Source organism: Stegostoma tigrinum, unplaced genomic scaffold (genome assembly GCF_030684315.1).
Source record: "Stegostoma tigrinum isolate sSteTig4 unplaced genomic scaffold, sSteTig4.hap1 scaffold_414, whole genome shotgun sequence".
Lineage (NCBI taxonomy): Eukaryota > Metazoa > Chordata > Chondrichthyes > Orectolobiformes > Stegostomatidae > Stegostoma > Stegostoma tigrinum.
Window position 1 is genome coordinate 53,706 of NW_026728342.1, and position 20,678 is coordinate 74,383.

Below are 20,678 nucleotides of genomic sequence, written 5' to 3' on the forward strand. Positions count from 1 at the left end.
AGAGATCGACAAATTCTTGATCTCAAAAGGAATCAAGGGCTGCGGGGAGAGTGCAGGGAAGTGGTGTTGAAATGCCCATCATCCATGATTTAAATGGTGGAGTGGACCGGATGGGCCGAATGGCCTTACTTCCACTCCTCTGTCTTAAGGTCTTATGGACAGGTACATGGATGGGCAGGGAGCAAATGGACACAGACCCTACTCACGCCTTTTCCCACCCCCCGACTCTGCCTCGGCGATGAGTCCGCTGTCTGGATCCCTTTACCCAGGAGTGGGCTGAGGACCCAGCGGTTCGGCAGCGGGGATCATCGCACCACGCTCCTGGACCCCTACAACCTCCTGTTCTCCAGCGGCCTCCAGCATGACCACCGGGCTAGGAGCAGGCATCCGGGCTGCCGGAGCGCTCGCTGCTCAGTGGCTCAGCCCTGCGCCGCCTTTGCCGGGAGCGGGGATCCGAGGTGGGAGAAGGCCTCTTCGCCCGGCTCCTGGGCACAGCTACCTGCCTGAACAGCTGCCTGGCACCGAGCCTGCGCTCCCCGAGCACCCGGCCGCGGGTCCGCGACGCCTTCCGGGGCTGAGTAGCCGAAAACTATCTCCTACTGCAAGGTGAGAGCGGGGTTTGGGGTGAAGGGAGGACTGGGGACATGAGCACGGTCCCTGTTTCACATCCTGCGCCGCTCCTATCACAAGGCGAGGGGTTGGGAATGTATGTTTTGGGGGTGAGAATAGCCCTCCTCGGGTGAGGGAAGGCTGGGGACATTGGGAGGGTGTCTATTATACAGCCCTGCGCGGGTTTCCGTAGCCGAACAGCCTACTGCTCTCGTACTACAAGGTAAAGGGAAGGAGGGGGTTGGAATGGGGTGGGGTTTCGAGGATAGCCGTCCTGGAAGTGAGAGGACATGGTGAGAGTCACTATTGTACAGCCCAGTGACTGAATGGCTTACAGCTACTGCAAAAGGGTCGGTTTAGGAGAGGGGTGTTGTAGGGAGGTTTGGGGTCACGGGCAGAGCTGCTTTCTGCAGCTGAACAGCTACTGCCACAAGATGAGATGGGAGAAGGTGTTTTCGGAGTGAGGGGATGCTCCCTCACCCCGCCGCTGTGGGAAGTAGGATCTTTATCGCACAGCACTCCGACGACAAGGTGGGAAGGCAGGAGGGGCTCCTGGGGATGAGGGAAGGACAGAACCAGGGTCAGTATAAGGTTAGGGGCTGAACAGACCCCTTCCAGGGGCTATGGGGAGCTCTTGATGCCCTGCACCAAGCGACCAGCCGAGATCGACCCGCAGCTCTCCGACTACAAGGGGACCCTGTCTCAGAGGCTGGAGCATTTCTAGCCGGAGCTCTGAGGGAAAGGGTCATCGCATCCAAAACGTTATCTCGGTACTTTTTCTTCACAGATGCTGAGCATTTTCAGCAACTTGTGTTTGCATTTCTACCCGGAGGTGGGTTTGTGGAGAGACACCATGGGAAGGGAATGGGTGTGGGGTTTGATGGGGCAGTCACAGAGACTGTCGAGAGAGAGAGAGAGGCAACCCCTGTGTCAGGGTTTGGAAAATCTCCGGCAGTGCTTCATTTCTCTCTCAGCCGAAGGCGCTGCGTGCTTTGGTTTCCTTTGCTCTTGTACTCTCTCCCCCTGTGAATAAAGCCAGAGTGAGAGAGAGAGAGTTTGTGGTGGGAGAGAGAAAAGGGACAGAAAGATGGAAATAAAGGAGCATGACAAGGGAGTGAAATTAGGGCCAGCAGAGGTGAGAGAGGGGGAGAGAATCAGAGTGAGGGAGGAAGAGTGATAAAACACAAACAAAGAGAATGGGAGGTAACGAGGTGTTCATGAGCATGAAACAGCAGGACATGCAGCATCAGAGGCCAGGGAAGCTGATGGACCTGAACACCCAGATCTCTCTGTTCATCAATTTTCCCCAAGACTTTTCCATTTACTGTATAGTTCGTCCTTGAATTTGATCTTCCAAAATGCATCACCCTGCATTTGCCCGGATTGAACTCCATCTGCCATTTATCTGCCCAACTCTCCAGTCTACCTATGTTCTGCTGTAACCTCTGATAGTCCCCTTCACTATCGGCTTCTCCATTCCTCCCTTGTAGTGCGATTAGGCAAGACTAAGGAGGCATAGAATGGGTTAGCAAAATGCAGGGCAATGGGGACAATTGAATTGTGGAGCTGGTTTAAGGAGCAGATATTGCGTGTCCTTGATAGGTACGTCCCTGTCAGGCAGGGAGGAAGCGATCAGCTAAGGGAACCGTGGTTTACTAAAAAAATTGTATCTCTTGTTAAGCAGAAGAGGGAGGCTGATGTGACGATGAGACCAGATGGTTCACATGAGGTGATGGAGAGCTACAGATTAGTTAGGAAGGATTTAAAGAGAGAGTTAAGAAGAGCAAGGAGGGTACACGAGCAGACACTGGCAGGTAAATAAAGGAGACCCCGAAAGCTTTCGATAGGTATGTGAGGAATAAGAGGATGACTTGGGTAGGCATAGGGCCAGTCAAAGACAGAAGTGGGAAGTTGTGTGTGGACGCTGTGGAGATTGGAGAGGTGCTAAATTAATGTTTCTCATCTGTTTTCACTGAGGGACAGGAGAATATTGTAGAGGAGGTGACTGAGTTAGAGGCTACTAGAATTGAAAGGGTTAAGGTTAGTAAGGAGGAAGTGTCATCAATTCCACAACGTGTGACGGTAGGTAAAGCCCCTGGGCCTGATAGGATTTTTCCGAGGATTGTCTGGGATGCTAGGGAGGAGGTGGTGGAGCCTTTGGCCTTGATCTTGGAGTCCTCATTATCTACAGGTTTCGTACCAGAGGAGTGGAGGATTGCAAATGTTGTGCCCTTGTTCAAGAGGGGCAGTAGGAATGACCCAGGCAATTATAGACCTGTGAGCCTTAGGTGTGTTGCAGGAAAAATTTTGGAAAGGATTATAAGAGACAGGATTTATAATCATCCAACAAGCAACAACTTGATTGGAGATAGTCAGCATGGATTCGTCAAGGGCAGGTCGTGTCTCACAAACCTCACTGAGTTTTTTGAGAAGGTGACCAAACATGTGGATGAGGGTCGGGCAGTTGGCGTGGTGTACATGGACTTCAGTAAAGTCTTTGATAAGTTTCCCCATGGTAGGCTCTCGGAGAAAATACAGAGGCTCGGGATTGAGGGAGATTTAGCCATTTGGATTAGAAACTGGCTTTCGGTAAGAAGGCAACAAGTGGTGGTTGATGGAAAATATTCAGCCTGGAGTCCGGTTACGCGTGGTGTGCCTCAAGGATCTGTTTTGTGACCACTGCTGTTTGTCATTTGTATAAATGACTTGGACGCAGGAATTGGTGGATGGGTTTGTGAGTTTGCAGATGACACTAAAGTCGGTGGAGTGGTGGACAGTGTGGAAGAATGTTGCAGGTTGCAGGGAGACTTGGATAAACTGCAGAATTGTCCCGAAATTTGGCAAATGGAGATTAATATGGATAAATGTGAGGTGATTCACTTTGGGAGGAATAATAGGAAGGCAGAACACCGGGTCAACGGAAAGATTATTGGCAGTGTAGATGAGCAGAGGGATCTTGGTGTCCATCTACATAGATTCCTGAAAATTGCCACCCAGGTTGATAGTGCTGTTCAGAAGTCTGATGGTGTTTTAGGTTTCATTGGTAGAGGGATTGAGTTGCGGAGACGTGATGTCATGCTGCAACTCTACAAAACGCTAGTGCGGCCTCGGTTCGAATATTGCGTGGTCGCTCCATTACAGGAAGGATGTGGAATCGTTGGAACAGGTGCAGAGGAGATTTACCAGAATGTTGCCTGGTCTGGAGCGAAGGTCTCATGAAGAAAGGCTGAGGAACTTGGGTCCCTTCTCATTGGAGAGAAGGAGGCTCAGGGGGATTTAATAGAGATATACAAGATGGTCAGTGGATTAGATAGGGTGCACAGTGAGAGTCTTTTTCCGAGGATGATGACTTCAGCTTGTACAAGGGGGTGCAGCTACACATTGAGGGGTGATGGATTTAAGACAGATGTCAGAGGCAGGTTCTTTACTCAGAGAGTGGTAAGGGCGTGGAATGCCCTGCCTGCCAATGAAGTTAACTCGGCCACATGAGGGGCATTTAAACAGCCCTTGGATCAGCATATGTTTGACAATAGGATAGTGCAGGGGAATGGGCTTCGATTAGTTCACAGGTCGGCGTAACATGGAGAGCCGAAGGGCCTGTTCTGCGTTGTGTTCTTCTATGTTCAGTTACAGTTCACAGATTACTCTACCACTCATTTTAGTGTTGTGTGAAAAGGATAATGAACATCTGCAGAAGGACGCAGAAAGTGTCAGTGAATGGACAATGGCAGATGGAGTGCAACGATGGTAAATGTGAGACTCCATTTTGGTAGCAATTAGGGCAAAATGGAGTATTAGTTAAATGGTGAAAAATTGTAGCATGCTGCTATTCCCCGGTTGAATGTTTTAAAGGCCAAGACAGACAGATCTTTGAACAGCAAAGGAATTGAGTTTAAAAATCGGGAGGGGATGCTTAAGTTGTATAGGGTGCTGGTGAGGCTTGATGTCGAATAGTTTGTACAGTTTTAGTCTCCTCACTTGAGAAAGGATGTGCTGGCAGTGGAGGGGGTGCAAAGGAGCTTCACAAGATTGATTCCACAATTGAAAATGTTGCTGTATGGGGAGAGATTGAGGAGACTTGGATTGCACTCTCTGAGACTTCGAAGAATGAGGGGTGTTCTAATAGCACCTTTTAAAATGATGAAAGAAATAGATAGGAAAGAAACACGGAAGTTGTTTCCGCTGATGGGTGAAATTACAACCAGGCAGCACAGCCTCAAAATAAGGGTGAACAGTTTGAAGACTGAGTTGAGGATGAGCTTCTTCATCCAAAGGGTTGTGAATCTGTGGAATTCTCTGCTCAGTGAAACAGTCAAGGTTCCCTGGTTGAATGTTTTAAAGGCCAAGACAGATAGATCTTTGAACAGGAAAGGAATTGAGTGTTATGGTGAATGGGAGGGTAAGTGGAACTGAGTCCGCAAAAAGATCAGCGATGACCTTATTGAATGGCGGAGCGAGCTGGAAGAGACAGATGACCTACTCCTTTATTTCTTCTGTCCATATGTCCTTAGATTGCCATCCTTGTCATTCCTCCTTCCCTGGAATAGGCCAGTTCTGAACGCTGATCAGTAGGTCTTTAAATATCTCCCGCGTATCAAATGCCGACTTGTTCAATCAAAGCTCCTCCCAATTAATACTGCTCAGCTCCTACCTAATACTGATGTAATTTTCCTTCCCACAATTTCGTAGCTTCCCCCAAGGTCCTGATTATTCATAGCTATCTTAAAATGTAAGGAGAGGCGATCACCCCGTTTAAGAAGCTCCTGGTTCAGTGTTTTTCCCCATGTGGGAGTCAACTACAGGTTTTCTTGTTCCAAGGTTGGGGAGGAAATAGCCGATTGGTATTATTGCTGGACTGTTAATTCAGAGACTTAGATAACATTCTGGGGACCTGTGTTCAAATCCCAGCACAGCAGGTGGTGGAATTTGAATTGAATACAAAAGAAAATCATGAATGAAGAATCTAATGATGACCATGAATCCATTGTCAAATGTCAGAAAAACCCACCTGCTTCACTGATGTCCTTTCGGAAAGGAAACTGCCATCCTTACATGGTCTGGCCTACATGTGACTGCAGACCCACAGCCAGATGATTGACTCTGAACTGTCCCCTGGGCAATTCGGGATGGACAATAAACACTGCCGAGCTAGTGATGTCGTCCTCCCATTAGCAAATAAATAAAATTGGATTCTATGTCTTCCGATTGAAGATCGTTTCTTGTTCTCACAGTAATTTCATCGCTTAGTCAGTTTCCCTCTTGCCTGTCTTTTTGGAATGTCACGTAGCCCTGCACATTTACCTCCAGTGTTGATCGCCTTATAACCATGTCTTTGTAATAGCTCTCAAATCATGCCCGTCAACCTGTATGTGTGCTACGAATTTGTTGATTTTGTTCTGAATACAATGAGCACGCAAGCAAAGAGTCATTAATTTTGATTTATAACTTTATTTCACCTCTTGACACTATTTACAGCTGTTTTCTGTTTCTACATGCAGTCTTTTCCAGTCCCATGCTGAGTATTGTTATCCCAATAGTTCTTTAATGTCAGTGTGTGTGTATTCCTGGGCGACTATGCTCGTGTGGTCTACGGAGTTGTGGAGGTCACAGTTCTAGGACAGCCATTTCATAGGCCTCTGCTGCAGGTAAGAAGAAAAGAAAATCTCTTGCTCTGAGCTCTGCAAACCAGGGCAATGTCAAAAAGGAACCAAGGTCAAAAGTTTCAACAAGAATCTCAAAATTAACTGCTGAATTCACATAAGCATTCCGGGGATCGCCCAATGTAGTGGCCACAACATCCCACTTTCTATTCCTCACAAACAATCCAAAGGCTGAACTATCCGTATCCCTCTTAACGGTTATGTTTTTTGAGCTAATTTCTTGTTTCTAACTTGTGTGTATTTGTGGTGCCTTATGACTTCTTGCGTTTAGCAATTGATAAACTCACTTTCTCACTAATTCAGTAAAACCTAGTTTTATAGAATCCCCAGTGTGGAAACAGGCCATTCAGTTCAAGAAGTCCACAGCAACCCTACAAAGAGCATCCCACCCAGACCCATCCCCATTCCCTACTCTATCCCTGTCAGCCTGCATTTCCCATGGCTAATATACCTAACCTACACGTATGTGGGCAATGTGGGTAATTCAGCATTCCCAATCCACCTAACCTGCACATCTCTGGACTGGTCAAAACAATGATTCGATTTGAATTAGTTAGAATGCAGCTGTTAACAGTAATCCTCCGTCCCTGTGTTGGAGCGAGATTTAACATTCAAGATCAAAAATGAAACACTTGAACAAGGTAGCTCAAATTGAGGTTGTTGACTTTGCTCGCCGAGCTGGCTTGTTTTCATTGAGACGTTTCGTCACCATGATTGGTGACATCACCAGTAGAGCCTCCAACGAAACAATGTTACTTTACTCTGTCTGGAATTTATACTGTCCGGTCTGTTACCATGAGTACTGTCATTTCGGGTTTTGATCTGTATGGGTTTGTATGTGCAGTCCAATTGTATCTGTTTGTTGGTTGCATTATGGGTGGAGAATCACGCCACTCATATGAAACTGGGACAAGGTAACCATAGTAGCCCAAGCCAAGTGTAGACACGCAGAGGAATTCCTAGAGGCATGGTTCTCCACCCATTCTGCAGGCTCACATTCTTGGTCTCTTCAGTTTGAATATGATCACTTAACCATATCCTTTATGACAAACAACAGAGTCTTACTTCCTAAAATCTTCAAACAGGACTGTCCAGACAGATCCACTTGTTCTCATGATATCGTCTTCTGTTGGAGGGCTTCCGAAATGTCTGCATTCTTCCTCAACTGAGCATTCCTTGCGTTCGTGGTTGACAGAGCTCTCGGCCATGTCCAACCCATGTCCTACACTTTGGCCTCACCCCTGATGAGGTACCCTGGTCCTCAATGACCAACCCATCAATATCCACATCGAGAAGAACATCAGCCACGATTTCTAACAAGATCCCACCACCAGGCATATATTCCCCTCCCCTCCCTTGTCAGCCTTCCGCAGGGACCATTCCATCAGGACACCTCGGTCCACTCCTGATCCGTTCACAACACCTCCCCATAACCCGACAGCACTTTGCATGCCACCACAGAAGGCATAACATCTGCCCATTTACTTCCTCCCGCTTCACTATCCAAGGCTTCCAGGGGAAGCAGCGATTTACCCACACTTCACTCAATCTAGTCTACTGTATTCACTGCTCTCAATATTGTCTCGCTCTGCATCGGGGAGACGAAACACAGACTGACCAACCACTTGGCTGAACACCTATATTCTGTCCATAAAAATGGCCCCAGGTTTCCAATTGCCTGTCACTTGAGCACCCCATCATGATCCCTGGCCAAAATCTCTGTCTCAGGCTTGCTGCAGTGCTCCAGTGAGTGCAAGGTTGAAGACAAAAATCTCATGTTTGCTTTGCAGAACACCTCCGCTCGGTTCGCAATCAACAACAGCACCTTCCAGTCGCCAACCATTTTAACTCCTTTAACTCCCCCTCCCATTCCTTAGACGGCATGTCCATCATGGGCCTCCTGCAGTGCCACAATGATGCCACCTGAAGGGGGCAGGAGCAGCAACTCATATTCCGCTTGGGAACCCTGCAGCCCAATGGTATCAATGTGAACTTCACAAGCTTCAAAGTCTCCCCTTCCCCCACTGCATCCCAAAACGAGCCCAACTGCATCCCAAAACCAGCCCAGCTTGTCCCACCTCCCTAACCTGTTCTTCCTCTCACCTATCCCCTCCTCCCACCTCAAGCCGCACCTCCATTTCGTACCGACTAACCTCGTCCCGTCTCCTTGACTTGTTCGTCCTCCCCGGACTGACCTATCCGCTCTCTACCTCCTCACCTACACTCATCTCTACTGGCTCCATCCACACCTCTTTAACTTGTCTGTCTCCTTTCCACCTATCTTCTCCTCTATCCATCTTCAATCCGCCTCCCCCTCTCTCCCTATTTATTTCAGAACCCTCTCCCCCTTCCCCTTTTCTGATGAAAGGTCTCAGCCCAACATCTAAGCTTTTGTGCTCCTGAGATGCTGCTTGGCCTGCTGTGTTCGTCCAGCTGCACACTTTGTGATCTCGATGTGTCTTAACAACCTCATTAAGTGAGTTCTGGAGAGAACTATGCAGGGGAGACTTAGGGTTTGTCATTCTAACTTGCCTGTCCTGAAAGATGAAAGTTGGTTTATTTTGGATGTTTGTTTCATAGCTATGAAAGATATCCTGAAAGGATTTTTCATATCTTTTGTTGAGAATTTTACCCGTTTAGTCACTCTAATCCTTTTCCTTTTTTAAAGTTTGCTTGGTAGTCATAAATTTCAAATATCGGCCGAATTTTATTCGGCTTTGTATTGGTTCTCCGTGATTCCCCGTTAATGGCTCCGTGACCTGCTAGCTAATTACAGAATTTATCATTGATGTGCCTGTCATAAAATCTTTAGTCTTATACTATGTATTCCCAATTTCAGGAGAAAGTCCAGAGACCTTTTAAAGGAAAGGGGTTTAGAAAGAACACTTAAGTTCTATAGATCCAAGTCATGAATAGTTGATAAATTATTTGCACTTCATATTTCCAGAATCTACCCCGGAAGAGAGAGCCCAGAGAATTGCCAAAGCTGTCTGCAAGCAGTCAATTGACGTGAAGGAAAATTGGGAGCAATTGAAAACCCATGCGAGCAACTGGCAGAACAAGGTGGAAAAGGCGTTAGAGAAACTTCAAGAACTGCAGAAAGCTCTGGATGATCTTGAGTCTCATGTGATAACAGCTGAGGGGGTCCACATTGATTGGCAACCTGTGAATGACCTGTTTATTGACGCATTGCAGGATCACATGGATAAAACCACAGTAAGTGCAATTACTTTACACTTCACTTATGAACAGATGTAACCGCAATGTTGTATCGAGACGATCAGTAATATGAGTAGTGAAGTAATATTGATTGAATGGTTGTTAACTTAATTTGTAAATTAAAACTTAGTTGAGCATGCCTTCTGATGATATCACATTGGTAATATGAGTATAATTGAGGATTTTATTGGTCAGTGACATCAAGTGAGTTATCTGCTTGTTGCCATGTTATCAGGACTAAAGGTGAAGTCTGACCACGCCATTTGGCCACTCCTTAGAGAGACACAACTGGTTATGATTTAACCTGAAGATCACCATGCCTCGGGCAAGTAAAGGGGTTGAGGCGAAGATCCTTTGTGGTAAGGTCACTGGTGTGGCAATTGAGCCCTCTCTGCAGGGCATCACTCTGCATCACAAACCAACTGTTCAGCCCACGGAATTTGAATAGAATTCTCATGAAGTTAGCGAGAGGGATACTACACGAGAGGGATACTACTGAATAGATCGATGTTTTGAAAAGCGGATGAGATATGAGCAAAAGTTTAATTGATGTGGAAGACCAGCCACAATCATCATCAATGGTGGAGCAAGCTTGAGCGGCCATGCAACATTGTGCTGCCGCTATTTGACTTGTTCAGTGGAAAGGAAGGAAGATGGTCCAAGTGTCAAAAATGCTGAAGAACACATCCTTGTACAACCTCAAAATTTGATTGTGTTCAGCATATTATCACTCCTGGTACCCCTAAATCCTGGTCTATCATCTCAGCAGCTTGACTCTGCCCAAAAGCTGGTTACTTGTGACATTTTTGAAGGATCTTCCCAAGTCTGAAAATCATTTTTGTTTTTGTGCAATCAGAGTTGGCCAGTGTGGAAGGAGGTCATTTGGCATATCATAGCTCTTTGAAATAACTCCCCAATTCGTCCCCCTCTGCTTGGCAATGACTTCAACCACTTATAAAATCTCTTTAATGGAGGGATACTTTGAAGACATCTGAAAGGAGTATTAACGATCCCAGAATACAACTGAGCCTTATTAAGTTGTTAGTTCAGATGATCAAGAGCTTGATCAAAGAGGATTGTTTGAAAAAGTGCCTTAAAAGAGGAAATGTACAGAGGCTAAGAGGTGTAGGAAGTTAGTGAGTTTTGAAAGATTTGTGCTCAGGTTGAGGTTCTGGATGCGAGTTTGCTCGCTGAAGGTGGAGGAAGTCTCTTCTTGGGTTTGAAGCCTACACAATTAAATGTTTGGCAACCAGTAGTGGGCCGTTTGAAATCAAGAGTGGGCAAGAGGACGTAATTAGACGAGTGCCGATATCCTCAAGTATGGTTGGATTGGTGGGGATTACCAAAGTAGCGATAGGCATAGCCAAGGAACGATTTGTAAACAAAAATGAGAATTCAATAAAATTACTGTTAATAGTATCAGTTAGGTGGAAAGTACAGAGAATAGGACTTGGTTCAAGATGAGACTCATGCACTGGAGTTTTAGATGACCTCAAGTGTTCAATGGGCAAAAGTGGGACTCCAGCAGGGAATGCATTGGTATTGTCAGGCCCAGAGTGAAGTAGTTCCAGATGAAGGTTTCACTGCTAATGAGCCAAGACAAGAGACAGGTAGGCAGGATTGAAAAGATGGAAAGAGACAGCTTCAGGGATTGCATGAATGTGTGGTCGGACGTTCATCGTGGGATAAACAAGATGCCAAGGTTGTGCTGAGACAAGCGTAACATTACATTGTTGCCAAGGCGGAGTAATGCAGTCAGTAGGCAGTGAATAGAGGTTGGTGTGGGGACCACAAACAGTGGTCTTCCCAGTTTTAAATTGTTATCTCTACATAGTTCCGCAACTTTATGTTCTGTTCAAAAGGCATTACTGACAAGAAAACAGAAGTTAGCCATTTGTTTACTTGTTAATATATCTTGATTTTTCCACCATCTTCTCCAATTATGAACACCACATGTGAAGTGTACTAAGTGAACCATTCAAACCTTCAAAGGAAATGTTAAAATTGTGGAATATAAAGTTAAATTTATTTTCTTGAAAATTTAAATAAATTACATGAAGGTTTGACCAAGACTGAAAGGAATTATATGGAACACCAGATGAATAAAACAAGCAGTAGTAAGGTGGTATTAGCTGAATGTTCCTGAAGAAAGAGAACACAGCCAACCTTTCTTCCATCAGGGGGATTAATTGTGTGGTGTCAGACACAGTTGATTAAATCATTCCTTCTGTCTTTACTGTCTGACTGTACTATGGTTGTAATATTTCCTTTTTTAAAGGCTCAAGGCTCGACATACTTCTCATTTTCTAAATTTTAAGAAGTTGGCTTCTTGTCAAGTCACGGTAGGACTGAAAACACAGTCTATGACTGTTTGAAGTCACATGACACCAGCTTATCGTCCAACAGGCTCATTTCAAGTCACACAAGCTTTTGGAGTGCAGCCCCTTCATCAGGTGCAGTTGGTGAGGTGACCACACAGACAAACAATTTATAAGCAGAGAGATCAAAAGATCATAGAATTGGCCTGAGTGGAGTGTCAGATAATAACTCTCTAACACTCTTGGTAGCCTGTATAAGCAAGTAAAGTGTTTATAAAGTCAATGTCAGTGCTGTGCTGTCATGATAATCAGGCAGCGCAACTGGAATGTACAAGGTGACATCTCGGGTCAGACTCTGACTTGTAGTTTAGAGGCTTGTGTTCAGAATCTGTCTTAGAGTTTTAACCTTTATTTCAAAACCAGGAATTTATAACACACCACACTGACTGTGACTACAAGCTGTGTGTTTCTTCAACAAAATATCTGCAACTAAACAAACATCCTGGATGAAGACTTATTATCTGACACTCCACTCACACCAGTTGTATGATCTTTTGATCTGTCTGCTTATAAATTGTGTGCCTGTGTGTTTTCCTCTCTGACCGCACGTGATGAAGGGACTGCACTTCAAAAGCTTGTGTGATTTCAAATAAACCTGTCAGATTATAACCTGATGCCATGTGGCTTCTGACTTTGTCCATCCTAGTCCAACACCAGCACCTCCACATTATAAGTGTTTGGAACCAAGTCAGTGCAACAGGCATAGGTCGAACATTTGACTTCGGAAGGATGCCTCGTGCTGAAAAGTTTATTAATAACAAAGGATTTCTCCATTATGCCATCTATCATAACATGCTGCGCCTCACAGTCATAATGAAAGGATGCCCACTTTAATTTAGCAGCGCCAAGAACAGTTATGGACATTTTTAGCATGGGAGAAGGCCATTCAACCTATTTTATCTGTACCAGCTCTCTCCCAGAGCAAAAAAATTAATCCTTTTCTCGAATTCATTCCACATATTTCACAGGATTGAAATATATAGGTACATAGTTAAGTGATTTTAACATCGAGTGAGCAGTTCTCGCACTTCACCTTGTCACTAACAATTGAAAACGTGACTTAGAAAGAGTGGGTCTTTATTTTGTTCTGTTGTGATGATGAAGAAGATGCAAGTCAAAGTGCTGGAACTGGCCTCTTGAACTTAGAAACATTTAAATGTGTATAAAATGAATTCTGTGCGCATCTATTACAAGCAGTTTTATGGAAGGAAAAGGTACCAAAGAAGATTTGGTGTATTGTACTTGATGCTATTATACTCCAACCTGTGAAAACAGAACTCTATGACTGTGAGTGTTGAGATCTGAGAGGGTGCTATCTTGTTTGAATTTACATTGCTAAGTCTAGGCCTATTTTCTCAACAGCAAAATTGGTAATCCAGAAAGAAATGGATGTTTCTCGCATTTGTTGGCTGTAAGTGTCTGTTTAAAGTTTGAGTACAGTGTCCTCATATACAGGTGCTTAACCTGCTTTTACAGTTTGAACATTTGTTGTGCCAATGAAAATTGTTTGAATGGTTTCACCTCCAGTTTTCTTCTTTGTACATATTTGGTATTTTTTCAGGTTAAGGACTGCCTGCAAAATCTGAGATTGGGTTTTGAAACACATCAACCTTTGCTTGCGAGAGATAATGGTAACTGCAGATGCTAGAGAATGCGAGATAACAATGTGTGGAGCTGGATGAACACAGCAGGCCAAGCAGCATCTCAGGAGCACAAAAGTTGACATTTCGGGCCTCGACCCTTCATGCGAGAGAACGTAACGTAAGAAAGAAGAACAGGACTAAGTAGTATTATCCTTCAAAGCCTTGTTGAGTTGATTTGTCCTGTTTTGTTCCTTACTTTTACATTTATTAAATCCACATTTTTTAAAGCATTCTTTCACAGGATGAGGGCACTGATAGCAAGGCTAACATTCATTTCCCATCCAGGAATGGCTTGGTAGGCCATTTTGGAAGTCAGTAGAGAGTCAACCATATTCCTGTGAATTTGAAGTCAGATACCAGAATTGTGAAGGGATGCAGATTCCCTTCCCGAAAGAATAGATTAGTGAATTCAGTTTTCTGTTAAAATAATTTATGATAGTTTCATCGTCACTGTTACTTTTAACTCGAGATCTTTATTAATTAAATGTCATTTCCAGCAGATGCTTTTGTATATTATATTTAATATTAGGATTTTAGTTTTAACTTAATTTCTTATTAACATTTAATCATTAATTTCAGGATGTTTCTCAGATTTTATACGCTTCCTCTCCATTAGGTTTTTAAAGAAGAAATTGCCCCAGTCAAACAAGAAGTCAAAATATTAAATGATCTGGGATGTCAGTTATCTCCGCTTGATGTCTCTTTCTCTCCAAAGATTTCTCACCAGCTTGATGACCTAAATATGAGGTTGAAATTTATACAGGTAACAGTGAAAACATTTTCTAAACTAGCCAATCTGTTGAAGAAAGTATGTCCAAATAATTTGGCTTCAAATATATGAGCAAGATAAAGAACCCTTTCAACTGAAGCAAGCAATTAATATTTTATTATCATGGTTTATGAAGTTATCCAATTTTATCATATTACTTTTTCAAAAATACAATGTTCTTGTCTGTAGTTTGCACTTTAGAATGTAATCGCAAAACAAAATCCAAATAGTGAGAGATGTGAGCATCCGAACTACAGTCTGAAATGGTTCAGGACTGGAACAATTTGAATATATTCAGGATGAAGCTGCAGGTAGCAGGTATTTTTCCCGATCCATCTAAAAGAATTTGGAATTGGAACATTGTGCTCACTGCTGTACACTTCAGTATTATGTATTGTTTCATATTTTAAGTCCCTGAGAAAGACATACTTTAATGAATTACAACAAAGATATACTTGATGCATTGAAGGGAAGAATGACATAAAGTTGTCTGAACTGCATGTATTTCTTTCAATTGAGCAGATTTTGATTGATGTCAGCAAAGTAGTAGATGAAAGTTTTATTTATCCCATAAAGCCGCATGAAATGTTTTATTGAGCAAATTATTTCAGTCTTGTTCTGTGTCAGCAGCTCGCTTGGCCATGTAGCACAATAAAACTCCTTATCGGTTCTAGCAAGCAGACAAAAACATAAATAGCACCAGGATCTGGATGTTCTACCTCTTGACCCTACCTCACCATCCGATAAGAGATGGCTGACCTGCCCAGGACTCAACTCCTCTTCTATACCAGCTTCTCAGACCGCTCAAGTTCTCTATTTCAAAAATCTTATCTACCACCTTCTTTAAATACTTCCAGTGATCTACCTTTCACAATTCTCTTGTATTCTAAACAATCGCTACCTGCTGAAAGAAGAAATTCCTTTGCATCTCAGGTTTCAATAAATGTTCCCTTCTTCTGTAACTATGTTGCTGAGTTTGAGATTTCCACAATAATGGAAACATTGTCTTCACATCTAGCCTGTCAAGCCCTCTCAAAATTTTGTGTTTCAGTAAGATCACCCCTCATTCTTCTAAACTTGAATGAATAAAGACCTTCTGTGCAACCATTCTTGATAAATCATGATCCGATGAATCAGCCCAGTGAGTCTCTTTTGAACTGCTTCCTATGGCTGTGTATCCTTTCTTGTATTTCTCCAAGTGTGACCTCCTCAATAGCCTGATCAGTTGCAAAAACACTTGCCCATTTTTAAACTGAAACCTCCTTACAATAAAGGCCAAAATTCCATTTGCCTTCTTAATTACTTGCATCACCATCGTCATGGCTCACATCAACTCCAACCTACCAAAGTGCTTTGATCCTTTGCAATTCACCTACCACTGCAACAGGTCTCCAGCTGATACCGTCTCCCTGGCCTGACAGTCATCCCTGGAATGTCTGGATAACAAGGATACCTACATCAGTCTGTTACTTATTGATCAGAGCACCACCTTCCACACTGTAATTCCAAACAAACTCCTCTCTAAACTCTGAGACCTGCGCCTCAGCATCCCTCTGTGTAACAGGATTCTCGACTTCCTGACCCAGAGACCACAATCAGTAAGGATAGATGACAACACTTGCTCCACCGTAAGCCTCAACACCGGTGCCCAGCAAAGCTGCCCCTACTCTATACTCCTTATGCAATCATGACTGCGTGGCCCCAACTCCATTTACAAGTTTGCTGATGACGCTTCCATTGTAGGTCGGACCTCAAACAACAATAAGTGAGATTACAGGAAAAGCAATTGAGTGCTTGCTGGCATGATGGAAAGATAACAATCTGTCCATCAGCATAAGCAAAATGGAGGAGCTGGTCATTTTTTTCAGGAAGCTTCTGTCTGCAGCAATGGTGCTGAGGTGGAGATGGTTGATAGTGTGAAGTTCCTGGGAATGTTGCTCACCAACAATCTGTCCTGGCCAATCCATGTCGACATGATGGTCAAGGAGGCTAAGGAAATTCAGCATGTCCATGAGGACCCTACCTGTTTTTGTAGATGCATCCTATCTGGATGCATCACTGTGTGGTATGGCAGTTGCTGTTCCCAAGACTGCAAGAAGCGAAAGAGAATCATGAGCACAGCCCAATCCGTCACGCAAACTAGCCTTCCATCCATTGACTCCATCTACACTTCCCACTACCTTGAGAAAGCAACCAACATAATCAAAATACCCCCTCACTCTGATTATACTCTCTTCCGTCCTCTTCTGTCGGGCAGAGGATATCAGTTTGAATAAGCGTACAAATAGATTTAAGAACAGCCACTTTCCTGTTGTGACTTTTGAATGGACCTCTCAAATGTTAATTCTGATCTCTCTCTCTCAGCCTCTTCTCTCTGGCTGTAACACTATTCTGCACTTTGTACGGTGTGATTTGCCTACACAGCATGCAAATCAACACTTTTCACAGTATCTCAGTACATGTGTCAGCAACAAAGCAATCATTCACCTGCATGCTAGTATGTGTTTCATGGACGAGAGCATCCAAGTCCCCTACCATGCATTTTCTTTAGAGTCTATCTTTTGATCCTTCCTACCAAAGTGTACTTTCCGACATTAAACTCTCTCTGCCAACTTTTTTCCGACTTGCTTGACCTGTCTATCCCCTTGCAGATTCTTTCTGTCCTCATGACAACATTCCCTTACTCTATTTTTGTAGCATCAGCAAATTTGAATGAATTTATGCCTTGTCCCCTCCTCTAAGTTAGGAATATAGAGAGTAAATAATTCTCGTCCTTGGACTGATCCCTGTGGCACTCCACTAGTTATGGCTTTTCGGCCTGATAAAGATGGTGGTTAGAAAATAACTGGCTGAACCACTGAAATGAAAAATGTGAAAAAATATGCGTTTTCATTGTTTGTGAAATACTTAAATCAGATTGTAGATAATAAAATATAAATATTGCAGTAGTTCTTCATAGTTTCTCATTGAGCTTTCTGAGAATTCTGAATATAGTTCCTGATTTATGATAGCATCAGTTTTCATGCATCTTTGTCTGAGAATTCAGATTTGTTTTGTCAAAAATTGTGCTGTGCCACACATGATATTTGCTAAATCTGTCCTGTCCCAGCAGTTCAACTCGTTCAGTTTTGAGAACTTTTGTCAGGACCCCACAGTTGAGCTACCTTGCGTTGATAGCTCACTACACACTTCTTGCATTGAAACAAATGTACCTCAGACTACCTGTCCATCAGCGTTCATCATCTGCTCTGTGTCTACTCTTCCTCTTAGTCACACTGACTTCATTATCTAGTTCCTTACAGGCTGTAGTTATTATCTTGTTACTGCCCACTAACCTGTGCATTTGGCTCCCATCCCCCTGCCACATTACGAGGTCTTACGAGGAAAGGCTGAGGGACTTGAGGCTGTTTTCATTAGAGAGAAGAAGGCTGAGAGGTGACTTAATTGAAACATATAAAATAATCAGAGGGTTAGATGAGGTGGATAGGGAGAGCCTTTTTTCTGGATGGTGACGGCGAGCACGACGGGGCATAGCTTTAAATTGAGGGGTGAAAGATACAGGACAGATGTCAGAGGTAGTTTCTCGACTCGGAGAGTAGTAAGGGAATGGACCGCTTGGCCTGCAATGGTAGTAGATTTGCCAACTTCAGGTACATTCAAGTCGTCGTTGGATAAGCATATGGACGTACATGGAATAGTGTTGGTTAGATGGGCTTGAGATCGGTCTGACAGGTCGACACAACATCAAGGGCCGAAGGGCCTGTACTGTGCTGTAATGTTCTGTGTTCTGTGTTTTATTTATTGTTGAATAGCAGCAGGAGGTGAGGAGGCAGAGACTGCAACCCTGAGGTCACGGAGGGAAGGAAAAGAGGCTCTTACTTGGAGATTGAGAAGCAGGAGAGGGCACAACCCAGAGGTTTGGGAGTGGAGAGAGGCTGCAAGTTGGAGGTCAAGGTGAGGAGAGGCACCAGTTGATGTTGTAGATTAAATGTAATACAGAAAATTGTGAAGTGGTTAAGTTTGGTTCGAAAAACAGTACATAAAACAGAAGGAACCATTCTAAATGGGTGCAGAAGCAGACCGGTTTTGCTGTTCTGTGCATAAACCATTCAGTTAAACCACAGCTAGTCTGAGCTTCAACTCTGTTTACCTGCTGAAAAGTCATGTCGACTGAAAACATTAGCTTGCTTTCTCTCCATGGCTGCTTGCCTGACCTACTGTGGTCTCCGGCATTTTTTGTCGTCAGTCTGTTTACCTCCCTTTCTTCTATGTCCTTTCATAGCCTTAGCTATCAAAAATAATTTCAGTTACACTCATTGTTATTGATCCAGCACCCACATTCTTTTATGAGAGAGTATTTGAGATCTTGACTGTTGTTTGTATTAAGATACAAGTGCTTCCTGATTTCAGTTCTGAATGGCTTGCCATTGAATCTCATATATTAATAGATAATACTTCTGATAAGAAATGTTTTCAGAGTGTTATAGTGGAAGCTTCTATGTTTTGTGCATCCTCTATCTAGCCACCAGACTCAGAGTACCTGTTGGGACCATCCAAAAATGACTGAATATTTTCACTCATTCGGTCAGTAGATTGATAATAGGACTCTGGTTCTGTGCCACTGTCAGATCATTGTGACTCCAAAAGGTACCAAAGTAAATTCTGGATTCTAGGCAAATATACCTATGTGTTTAGATCTATTTAGATGCATTCATGTCGGCTAAAAATACTTGAAATAATGTATAATTAGGAGTGACAGACAACATCTGTGACATTAAATGAAAAACAAGAACAAAGAACTTTGGTTCATATTTCAGCTTCGACAGGCACTAAACAACTAAAAGCACTGTATAACCAATGAAGTAATTTTTTGAAGTATGTTTGTAATGTCGGAAACACAGCAACAAATATATGCGCAGAAGGCTTTCACAAACAGAACTGTAAAAATGACCACTTACTTTGTGATATTGATTGAATGCTAAGTGTTGGCCAGAATGTAGATCCACTGAACTGAATACAGGTGGTTTGTGGGTAAGAAAGTCTTAACCCTTTGGACAAACCTAATTTTATTTGTAATTTATTAGCAATAACTGAATTGTGCAATTTAAGTTCAGAAGTTCCCAATTTTAAGTGGAGTTTTAACAAATTCACCTTTGAAGAGCGTTTGGGCTTGATGAACCCAAGTCTCAACTGAGTTAACTCAGCCTTTTGTGTTAGGGATGTATAAATTGTCCATCTTAGGGGAGGCGATGGCCTCACGGTATTGTCACTGGACTGTTCATCCAGAGAGACAAATCATGTTCTGGGGACCTGGATTCAAATCCCGCTGTGGCAGATGGTGGAATTTGAATTCAATAAATATCCAGAATTCACAATCTGATGATGACCATGAATCCGTTGTTGCTTGTTGGAAAAGCTCAACAGGTTCACTAATGCCTTTTAGGGAAGGAAACTGCCATCCTTACCTGGCCTGGTCTGCATGTGACTCCAGACCCACAGCAATGTGGTTGACTTTTAACTGCCCTTTGGGTAATCAGGGCTGGGCAATAAATGCTGGCTCGCCAGTGACGCCCTCATCCCGAGGTTGAATCAAGAAAAAAAATTACGATTGCCTTTTCTAACTTCTCAGCCTTCAGTAATTGATTCTTCCAGTGCTAGAGAAGAAGTGGTGATTGTGGCTTATTCTCTTCCCATGGTTTAACATGATGCAACTGATGGTAAAGTTAATAAGCTTTATGAAAACATAAGTAAATATATATAATTAAATAAAAATAGCAAAGTCATTAATTAGAACTCGGCTACAACATGTAAGAGCTCCTGTGTTCCAGTATGGTCTGGTGCAAGCATGTTTGCTGTAAGCACTTAATGTTTGAGTAGCTTGTGTTTATGAGCTGGAGGCTGATCTAGGGATGCTGGGACACATCAGAAGGATTCTTTGCACCAAGAGGCAGTCACAGCCCTTAAGTTTGTGTTTGTCTGATTTGGTCAGTCTTCAGGCGCAGGAGAGGTCGATGGTGGAGGTTCATTACGCTAATACTGGGGAAAGTAGGACTGTCCTGTGGTGAGTTATGGATTCAACTGGGCCTGTGTTCATGAGAGTTTAAAAAGATGAGGGGGGGATCTGATTGAAATATAGAAAGTTGGAACTGAGCCAGATGAACTCAATGCAGGGAAGCTATTTTCCCTGTTTGTGGTGCTAGGACCAGGGGTCACAGTCTCAGAATTTGGGGTAGATCAGTTAGGACTAGGATGAGGACAACATCTCGTCATTCAAGCAGAGTGAATCTGTGAAATTTTCAACCACAGAAGACCATGGGGGCCATCACTGAATGTATTCAAGAACAAGACAAGGTGGCTCGGTGGCTCACCACTGCTGCCTCACAGTGCCACTGACCTGTTT

The 20,678-nt window shown here is 43.6% G+C and overlaps 1 long non-coding RNA gene across 9 annotated transcripts in view; it reads left to right on the forward strand.

Annotated features, from left to right (window-relative positions):
* Positions 1–203: 203 nt before the first annotated feature.
* The window catches only part of LOC132208478 (uncharacterized), a 30,611-nt gene continuing 10,136 nt past the window's right edge, over positions 204–20,678 (forward strand). For 2 of the 9 annotated variants that reach the window (XR_009444584.1, XR_009444591.1), the window contains exons 1-6: positions 204–606; positions 6,108–6,254; positions 9,217–9,485; positions 13,428–13,627; positions 14,126–14,272; positions 18,091–18,232. This is a non-coding gene — a long non-coding RNA (uncharacterized LOC132208478). Of the gene's footprint in view, positions 607–1,912; positions 2,424–6,107; positions 6,255–9,216; positions 9,486–13,427; positions 13,628–14,125; positions 14,273–14,467; positions 14,597–18,090; positions 18,233–18,800; positions 18,926–20,678 lie in introns of those variants that run through there. The other 7 variants (XR_009444587.1, XR_009444588.1, XR_009444585.1 and 4 more) reach the window with 7 other exon arrangements.